At 36.0% G+C, this 8,918-nt stretch overlaps 1 protein-coding gene across 1 annotated transcript in view; it reads right to left on the reverse strand.

Annotated features, from left to right (window-relative positions):
• The window catches only part of otud7a (OTU deubiquitinase 7A), a 114,088-nt gene that overhangs the window by 56,232 nt on the left and 48,938 nt on the right, over positions 1–8,918 (reverse strand). Inside the window, exon 3 of the mRNA XM_041226697.1 lies at positions 4,098–4,214. The gene's annotated coding sequence lies outside the window, so the exon portion shown is untranslated. The remainder of the gene's footprint in view (positions 1–4,097; positions 4,215–8,918) is intronic.

Consider the following 8,918-nt stretch of genomic DNA (forward strand, 5'->3'; position numbering starts at 1 on the left):
TTATTATTATTATTATTATTATTATTATTTATTATTATTATTATTATTATTTAATGCGAACACTGCACATATGTGTGTAATTATTTAATGATAAAATGCACAGACCAATCAGTAGATGTTTCACAGTTGTTGCTTGTTGTGATTTGGTACTTTGTAAAAGAATAGAGGTAACACAATAAAAATCCTAGGCTTAATATGCTGAACTGGTAAAACTTAGCAACATTATGGGAAAATAACACGTATGCCTGTCCTTAACAATTCGGTACACACGCCTTTATAGTCCATCAGCCAGACAGGGTAGGTGGTACCAAAAACTGGTACCAAATGATCTTCATACCAGTGAGCAAGGATGGTAAACCAATGCTAGAAATGCATGCTGGACATTACAAATGAGCAGCTTTATCAATTTACACGGGTTTGAAGTTTGCACTGGTATGTGCTAGGACCCAAATTTTGGCCGATTGGTACCAAATGAAACATTTTTCTAAAAGCATATTATCCGTAGATTCCAAATATGTATGCTGGACATCTATACCTTGTAGCTTTTTGGTAGTAATTTGCTTCCAAACAGAAGGACTATCGAACAATATCGAAGTTTTTGGTTGATGTGCGGGGTTGACAACTCATACTTAAATCTGACTATATTATGCAACATGCATCAAATCATTATTAACTATACACCACTCTTCAGGCTCAAAGGCCTGTGCCCACTGACTCAATAATCAAATTGCTACAGTGATGGTCCTTCAAACATTAATGGTTGTGCCACATGAAATACTTTCTGGAGTGACAGAAGTAACATATTTATTATATGTGAATGAACTCCACTTCCAGTTGTGGCACGCAAAGAAAGGGACAGTGGAATTAGGACAGCTGCATCCATGTGAAGATAGTCTTTACCAATATGCTCTGAGAGCCAACTACCAAAGTGCCATATGGAGACATAGTCTCCAGATGTGCCAGCTCCCCAGAACAACCACAGATGGACAGCAGGAGAGGGTGGCAAGCTTGATATTAAATGGATAGCTGGCTCTTCTGCAGCTCAGGTCATCTTGGAGTCAATACTGCACCAACATGATGGATGCTGATGAAGGTGATTCAACGCAGGATATACCTGATGATGAGGATAGTGAAGATGAATCTGACTAAAAACTGACCCTGCAAATGTAAAATGGACTTACACACTTTGAAAAGACATTTGTATTGAATGCATATTAATGCAGAAAATCATATAATTTGTTAAAACTGTTTGGTTACGTATATTAATCTATATCAATCAGTAACTTTTTGTGTTAGTGCATGTTAGATAATGGTTCTTAACTTGAAAAATGTCAAAAGTGTAGAGGGATGCTATCACTTGCATAATAATCATTTTCTTCGATCAGTCCAGAAATGTGCGTATTTCATGTGGCACAACCATTAATGTTTAAAGGGTCAAAACTGAAAGAAAAAAATAATGCTATTCCATCACTGTAGCAATTTGATTATTGAGCCAGTGGACACAGGCCTTTGAACTGAAGAGTGGTGCATCGTTAATAATGACTTGATGCGTATTGCATAAGAAAGTTGGATTTAAGTATAAACCCCTCACATCAACCAAAAACTTCTGATATTATTCAATGGTTCTTCTGTTTGGAGGCAAATTACTACCAAATAGTTATAAGGTATAGATGGCTAGCATACATATTTAAAATCTACCGATAATAAGCTTTTAGAAAAGTAATTCTTCATTTGGTACCAATCGGCCAAAATTTGGTTCCTGGCTCATGGACTGTTATACATTTCATTATTTCCAGTGAAATAGCTTGACTTCATATTTACTCCAACACAGTAGTAACTGAGTCTATAATTTATACTTAAAAGGGAAAATCGTAGATACTTGTTATATTTTTTGCCTGCAGGAATATGATATATCAGTCAGTAAAGGGGATTACAGGAGTATAGCAAAAATGTAAACTTGCTACCTCCTTTTAAAACAGAAGCATGTAATCTAAATCCTTTACGACAAGAACGTCTTTTTATTATTATTGGGTTCATGGTGGTTACGAATCAAAATAACAGATCTTCCCCAATAGCCCAGTTTTTCAAACTTAAAATGTTCTAGTTTCGATACTTGATTTAGACCAATGCGGACAAATTCAAGTGCCTTTTTACTGCAGTGGAAATGTTCAGTTCATTCAATAACGGAACAGTGTGTGTTCCACCTTTGCCCTACTGATTACATGCATTTGAACTCCCCTCAGCATTTTCCTCTAACTAAAGGTTAATTGACACCTCACCCATTGTGAGCATAAACATTTGCTTATTGCAATTACTCAAATGCTGTGTTTTTTTTTTTCGAAAAGTCTGTGTCAAAGTGCTTTTACCTGAGTTCTGCTAAACAGTTCTCGTTACCCGTTACAGACATTTGTAACAAAGACTAGCTCAGCCAAAGTAGCTTTAAAGACGGAGCTTAACTAATTAACTAATATAAAAACACTGTGACTGATCTAGCCTTTGTTTCATGTGTCTATGGCAGGACACGAGAACTTTTTTTTAAATTCTCGCTTGTCAAATACATTTTCTAAAATGATTTTCCCAAAAGTCCCAAAATAGTTTTTGTTGGGTTTTTTTTTGGACATCCTAACTTTAATATTAATTACCTATAAATTATTTAGATTATAAAATACTGTAAACATTTCAAATCTAGCAAGATGAAGTAAATCTACCAATGAAGTGACTATTTAACACTGTAAATGTGATGTGTGCAAACTGATGAACCTGTAGGTTTTGGGGTTTTTCTTCCTTGCGTAGATCGGTCACAGGATGATGACTGGCATCACTATTTAAAAACATCTGCTTGGGAAAAGCTGAGCTGAACTGCAGCTCAAATGCCTGACCAGCAATTTGTATACAAGGTAGCAACTGCTACCTATACTGGTTTGCAGTACCTGCAGCTAGGCAATGGCAGACATACTTTATACCACATGCAAAAGGATTCTGATAATAACTCCTCTTGAATTTGGCTACATACATCGTATCGAAACAATATGTACAAGAAAATACTAAACATGGCAGAGTTATAATTTATAATTTGATATACAGTATAGTCATAACCCCAATTTAGGAAAAATCATTAACTGTCATTACATCATAGCAAGCTTTAAATGTATTGCTGATGACACTTAATGGAGAGTGTAACTAAACTCTGGTATGATGATGGGGTGCACTGGCATCCCATAATCCTGCTTTACATGAACACGATGAGCAACTAAACCATGAACTGAAATTAACACCAACTTTATACCAGTCAGTCAGTTACAAAGGAAACACTGCGACAAGGCACGAGAAAATGCTGTCAGTATAAAGGAAGGACGGAGCAAACAAATACACTGTGAGGAACTTACTTCTGCCCCAGTTGAGACATTCATAAATCTCGCAACCAGAAGACACAACTCCACCAATGGAACGTCATTCAAATAGTGCCTGGTTCTTTGACCTTCATGTGAAGAAACTGTGGAACCGCCTAACCTTCTCATATGAAATACCAGCAACATTATAATTCTGAGTAACTTTTTAGGTCACAATACATTATAAAAACATGGGGTTACTCAAGAGCAAAGCAGCATCAAAGCCTCTTGTGACACAAGTTCCAAACCAGCTTATATCATACAGCACTCAATTCTATAGAACAGGGGTAGCCAACCCTGGCCCTGGACAGCCACAATCCTGCAGGCTTTCTGGGTATCTTTTAAACTTCCCTAAACTGAAATAATGCCTAACAATGTAAATCAGGTATTTTGTGAGGTGTCAGGTCAAGAAAATATGCAAATATCTGACACTCAGTCTAAGCTTGAAAAGGGGGTCATGATTTTCCAACACCCATGCTTTAGTGTGGTGCATGATCGCCACAGACAACAACACAGCCCTTGCATTGATTGTGCATATTGGAAATGAGTAACAATGAGGATCTGTATACACATGTTTGGAATCCCAGAATTATTTGGAGCAGTGTAATGATAATTCTGTGACCTTTGCTTTATACAGCAACTTGCCCGTTCCAAAAGTAACATTGCAACATTATTAAAAGACCACAACAGACCTTGAGCATTACTTACTTTTTATTTTGTTTGGTTCACTGTGGTTTCATTGAGGAAGCTCCCTGGTAACCGGCATGCTTCACAGTCACCAAGGCAGGGGAGGCAGGTAATGAAGCTGGCCCCTATTTATGAGACCTGCAAGACAAAGAGAGGCAGTGTGTCCAACTGCTGTGTATCAACTGAGCAGATACAGTGCTGTAGTTCATCAAATAAAATGATAAAGGAAGAGTGTACTGTATCACAAGGAGGAATTTGGGGATTTTGTATTTTAGCAACCTTTCAAGCAAGTTATTGTATTACATTTTAAAGCAATTTTCACCAGGTAGCTCAAATTAAGATTTAGATACTGTGGCTTGAACTATTCAAATTGCTTAAAATTGTCCTCTACAATAAGGACAAAATAGACCAGGGGTCTCCAACCCTGGTCCTGGAGAGCTACAGGGTCTTCTGGTTTTCGTTTCAGCCGAGCTCTCAGTTACTTAATTGCACCAATTATTGGCTTAATTAGTCAAGATTAACAGGTGTTCCAGATCTTTAACCACTGACAATGCAAAGACACCTAGAAAACCTGCAGGATTGGGGCTCTCTAGGACCAGGGTTGGAGACCCCTGGTCTATTTTGTCCTTATTGTAGAGGACAATAAACCACATGAACTCCCTGAACTTTGTTGGCTGCGATTGGTTGGACTTTAGTCATCTTCCTTGGCCAGCAGTACTGTTGTGATGAATTCACTGACCCAGCTGAGGGCTGTAATTCCGGAGCAATGGGCTGCAGTCAGGCTGACCCGATGCCATAGCCGCATAAGGCAGGCTTTTAATAATGTGACAGTATATTTATTTAAGGTTATACTGTGCTTTCCATTAGTTCCAGGTGTTGTGCAACTGTACACGTGTGCTGGCACAGTGAAATAGAACAAAGAAAAGTATTTTCAAATACACGTGGTATGTTGCTCTTGATCCCTGATGCTTTTTTCTTTTTCATTACCATACAGACCCCCCCACACACATGGATCTGGTAAATCTGCAGTTAAAAAATGTGAAATAATTTATTAGGAATACAGTCCTGGTTTTTGCATATAACCTTTAAAAATGTTTTTTTTTAAAATTAATATATATATATAATATATATATATTATTATATATAATATCTATATATATATTATATATAGATTATATATATATAAGATTATAATATATATATAGAAATTACCTACGTCCATAAATAATGTTCGTGGGACGATTTTCAAGGACACCCTGACCGAAAAAGTGACACGCACTCTCAAGTTTACAGGTGTGCGTGAGAATTCAACTCTCCAAACTCACTGTGTCACGTGACGTTGTGCACACAACATACTGGCTTTGTCTAAATCGAAACAGATTTAGAAGTGTTTCGTAAACTCTTCACAAAGCACTAATGATGAAGTGATCACGAAAAAAACAAAATAATAATAATAATAATAATAATAATAATAATAATAATAATAATAATAATAATAATAATAATAATAATAATAAAAGGTCAAAAAATGTGGAGTTTTGTAAGAAACACCTGTGACAGCAGACATGTATTTTCATTTTAAAACATCTGCTTCTACATTAGGTTGAAGATAGTTCTAAGATGCCGTGCCTTGCTCTTAGCATATCTGTGGTCACTGCATGTCTGTGGCTGAAAGCATGTCAGTTACTAAGGAAGCAGCTAGTTGGCAATGACAGGAAATAAGCTTTTAAAGAGGTGGGTGAATGACCAACACTTTCTGAAATGGTGGTTTACAAACGTAGATTTCTTTAACCTAATGCAGTACTGGGCATACATGTTTAGTGTAACAAATGTGCCTCTTGAAGCTGCACGTTTCAGACCTATATAATGAATGGAAGCGCACACTACATTTTTGGAATTCTTTTGCTAGCAACAATCGCTTAAAGGACCTTTCTGAGATGTTAAACACAAATAAATGAAAAAAAGGATTTGCAATCGTATTAGAACTGGTTTAGCAGCCATTGTGTTGCTTAGTAAAAGCACATGCAATCATTTTTTTTTACGGATATTGAAAAACTGGATTTCTTTTCTATGGCAGCAGATTAACTGCTGATCTAGATGCTATATATATATATATATATATATATATATATATATATATATATATATATATATATATATAAAACTATTATTCACTTCCAAATGAATCAAGGGAAAATCTAATTAAACTATACAGAAGTATACATAAATTGAATCAATGAAAAAACTGTTTAATTAGGACATTAAATCAGATAACATACTGGGCCATGAAATTGAAATATGGTGAATGTATTGCATCTTCCATATGAAAAAGTGAACAAGTCTTGCTTAACGCTTAAATAGAAATATCTACAATAGCACAAATGGAAAAATGAAGTCTGCATGATTCATGAGTGAGGGAGGAAACAGTGGGCATGTTTTTAGCCAGTTACTAAGTGTTTTCTGAGAGGTAATTGCACTGCATTTTCTTCCCATATACACACCTCTAGAAACAAACAAATTATTAACCTTGAAACCCAAATTCAAACTTTGGAGAAAAGGACAGAAGCAGGCCTTTTCTGATGATAGAGCAAAACAATTAAATATTCTCAAAACTGAATTTAAAGCCCTGACGTTGTCGTGAGCAGAATTCCTCATTCATCGCACCAAGCAAAATTATTATTACCATGGGGAAAGATTACTGGCTCTGTGACTAAAGTATAATGAATGTTTGGCAGCAATTAGCGCAATTAAAACTGTAAATAATGTATTGGTTACAAAACCTAAAGAAATTAATAAAACATTTCAAGAATACTATTCCAAATTATATACATCAGAGACCACTACAGATCACGCTGCTTGTAAAAAATTTCTAAGCGAACTAAATCTACCTAAACTGGATCCTGATCTAAGTAAACTTCTTGATGCACCTATTACCTTACAATAATTAAAACAGGGAATTAAATCTATGCAAGCATAACTCTCCGGGCTTAGATGGCCTCCCCCCTGAGTTCATGCTAGCAATATGGGATATAGCTGGTTCTCTTATATTGAACTCTATAAACTACACTACTGAAACAGGCTCTTTTCATAGGGACCAAAATACAGCCTTATTATTGAAAAAAAATAAAGATCCAAATGAATGTTCCAGTTATCATCCAATTTCCCTTATATGCACGGATGCAAAGCTCTATGCTTAGGTCATGGCTTCTAGATTAGAAGAATATATTGGTAGTTTGATCCACTTTGATCAAACAGGCTTCATGAGAGGGCACCTAGCTTCTGACAATATTCGTAGATTACTACATGTCATTTGTGATGCTGTCTTCCACTCTGAATCTTGTGCAGTTTTTTCCCTGGATGTGGAAAAGGCATTCGATTGAATTGAGTGGCGCTACCTCTGGTTGGTCTTGGAATGTTTTGGATTTGGTCCAGGTTTATTCATATGGTGCAAATACTACATAACAATTCTTTGGCATCTGTGATGACTGGTAGCTGTCAATCCTCCCCTTTTAAACTTCAAACGGGGAACAAGTCAAGGATGTCCTCTCTCCCCATTGCTATTTGCTCTATCGTTGGAACTGCTAGCTCAAGCTGTTAGACAAAGTACAGATATCTCTCCAATAACAACCACAGACTCAAAACATTACATTTCTCTTCACGCAGATGACATTCTTTTATATCTGTCAAATATCTCAGAATCAACTCCTCGTTGTCTAGCACTATTTATTAAATTTGGCAGTATATCTGGTTATAAAATTAATTGGGCTAAATCAATTTTAATGCCTCTAAATCTAGCTGAAAAGAATGCAGTACTCCCTATTACCATCCCAATTGATAATAAATGTACATATTTGGGAATAGAGATTCACCCCTCTCTGCAACTTATAAAAAAAGTTAATTACACTACTTTATTCGACAAAATTAAACAAGACCTGCAGAGATGGTCTCCCTTGCATTTATCTTTACAAGGCAGGATAGCCACGATTAAAATGAACATAGTACCAAGAGTTTTTTATTTTTTTATTTTCTATGTTACCCCTATCCCCATATCCTACTTTTTGTAAGGAAGCCAGTTCTATTATATCTAAATTTATTTGGAATGAAAAATGTCCCCGCATTCGTCTAACAGTACTGCAACGCACAAAGGCCAATGGTGGATTGTCTCTTCCTGATCTAAAACTATACTATTGGGCTTTTCAAGTCAGAGCCTTAAAAACATGGACCAACATAGACTCAAAGGTTGCCTGGTGCAATTTGGAAGCAGTTATAGTTCCCCCACCTAGACTACAGGACTTATTATTTACTGGCATTCCCAAGAAAAACTTAAATTTCAAATTTGGCCCTATTGTTGCTATTTCATTAAAAACTTGGTACAATGTGGAAAAATTTATGGGAAGTCCACTTAAGTTTTCTCATTCGTCTCCTATTTGGAATAATAATCATTTACTGACCGGAGGTAAGCCTCTTATATACCCTGTCTGGTCAAATAGCGGTGTGCATAGTTTTAAAGATATTTTTAACAGAAAAGGCCTTCGAACGTTCCAGGAACTCAAGGAAGAGTTCTCTCTCCCATTGTTTTTTTGGAATGCTCCACAGCCAGGATTAATAAGGCACGTCTGACAGCTATACAGGCATGGAGTGCAACTGCTGCCGATTTGGCTACACTGATGTTTAAATGACATGGGCTTCCTTTCCATTACCTTCATACTAGCTTCTATTTTTGGTATGTAATTTTATTTTTAGACAACAATATTGTAGTAACTTTTTCTTAGTTATTTTACTATTATTTTTAATGTGCAAGCATTGGCAATGTTGTAAATAGTTTATTTTATTATTTTTTTA

The sequence above is a fragment of the Polyodon spathula genome, chromosome 24, assembly GCF_017654505.1.
Source record: "Polyodon spathula isolate WHYD16114869_AA chromosome 24, ASM1765450v1, whole genome shotgun sequence".
NCBI lineage: Eukaryota > Metazoa > Chordata > Actinopteri > Acipenseriformes > Polyodontidae > Polyodon > Polyodon spathula.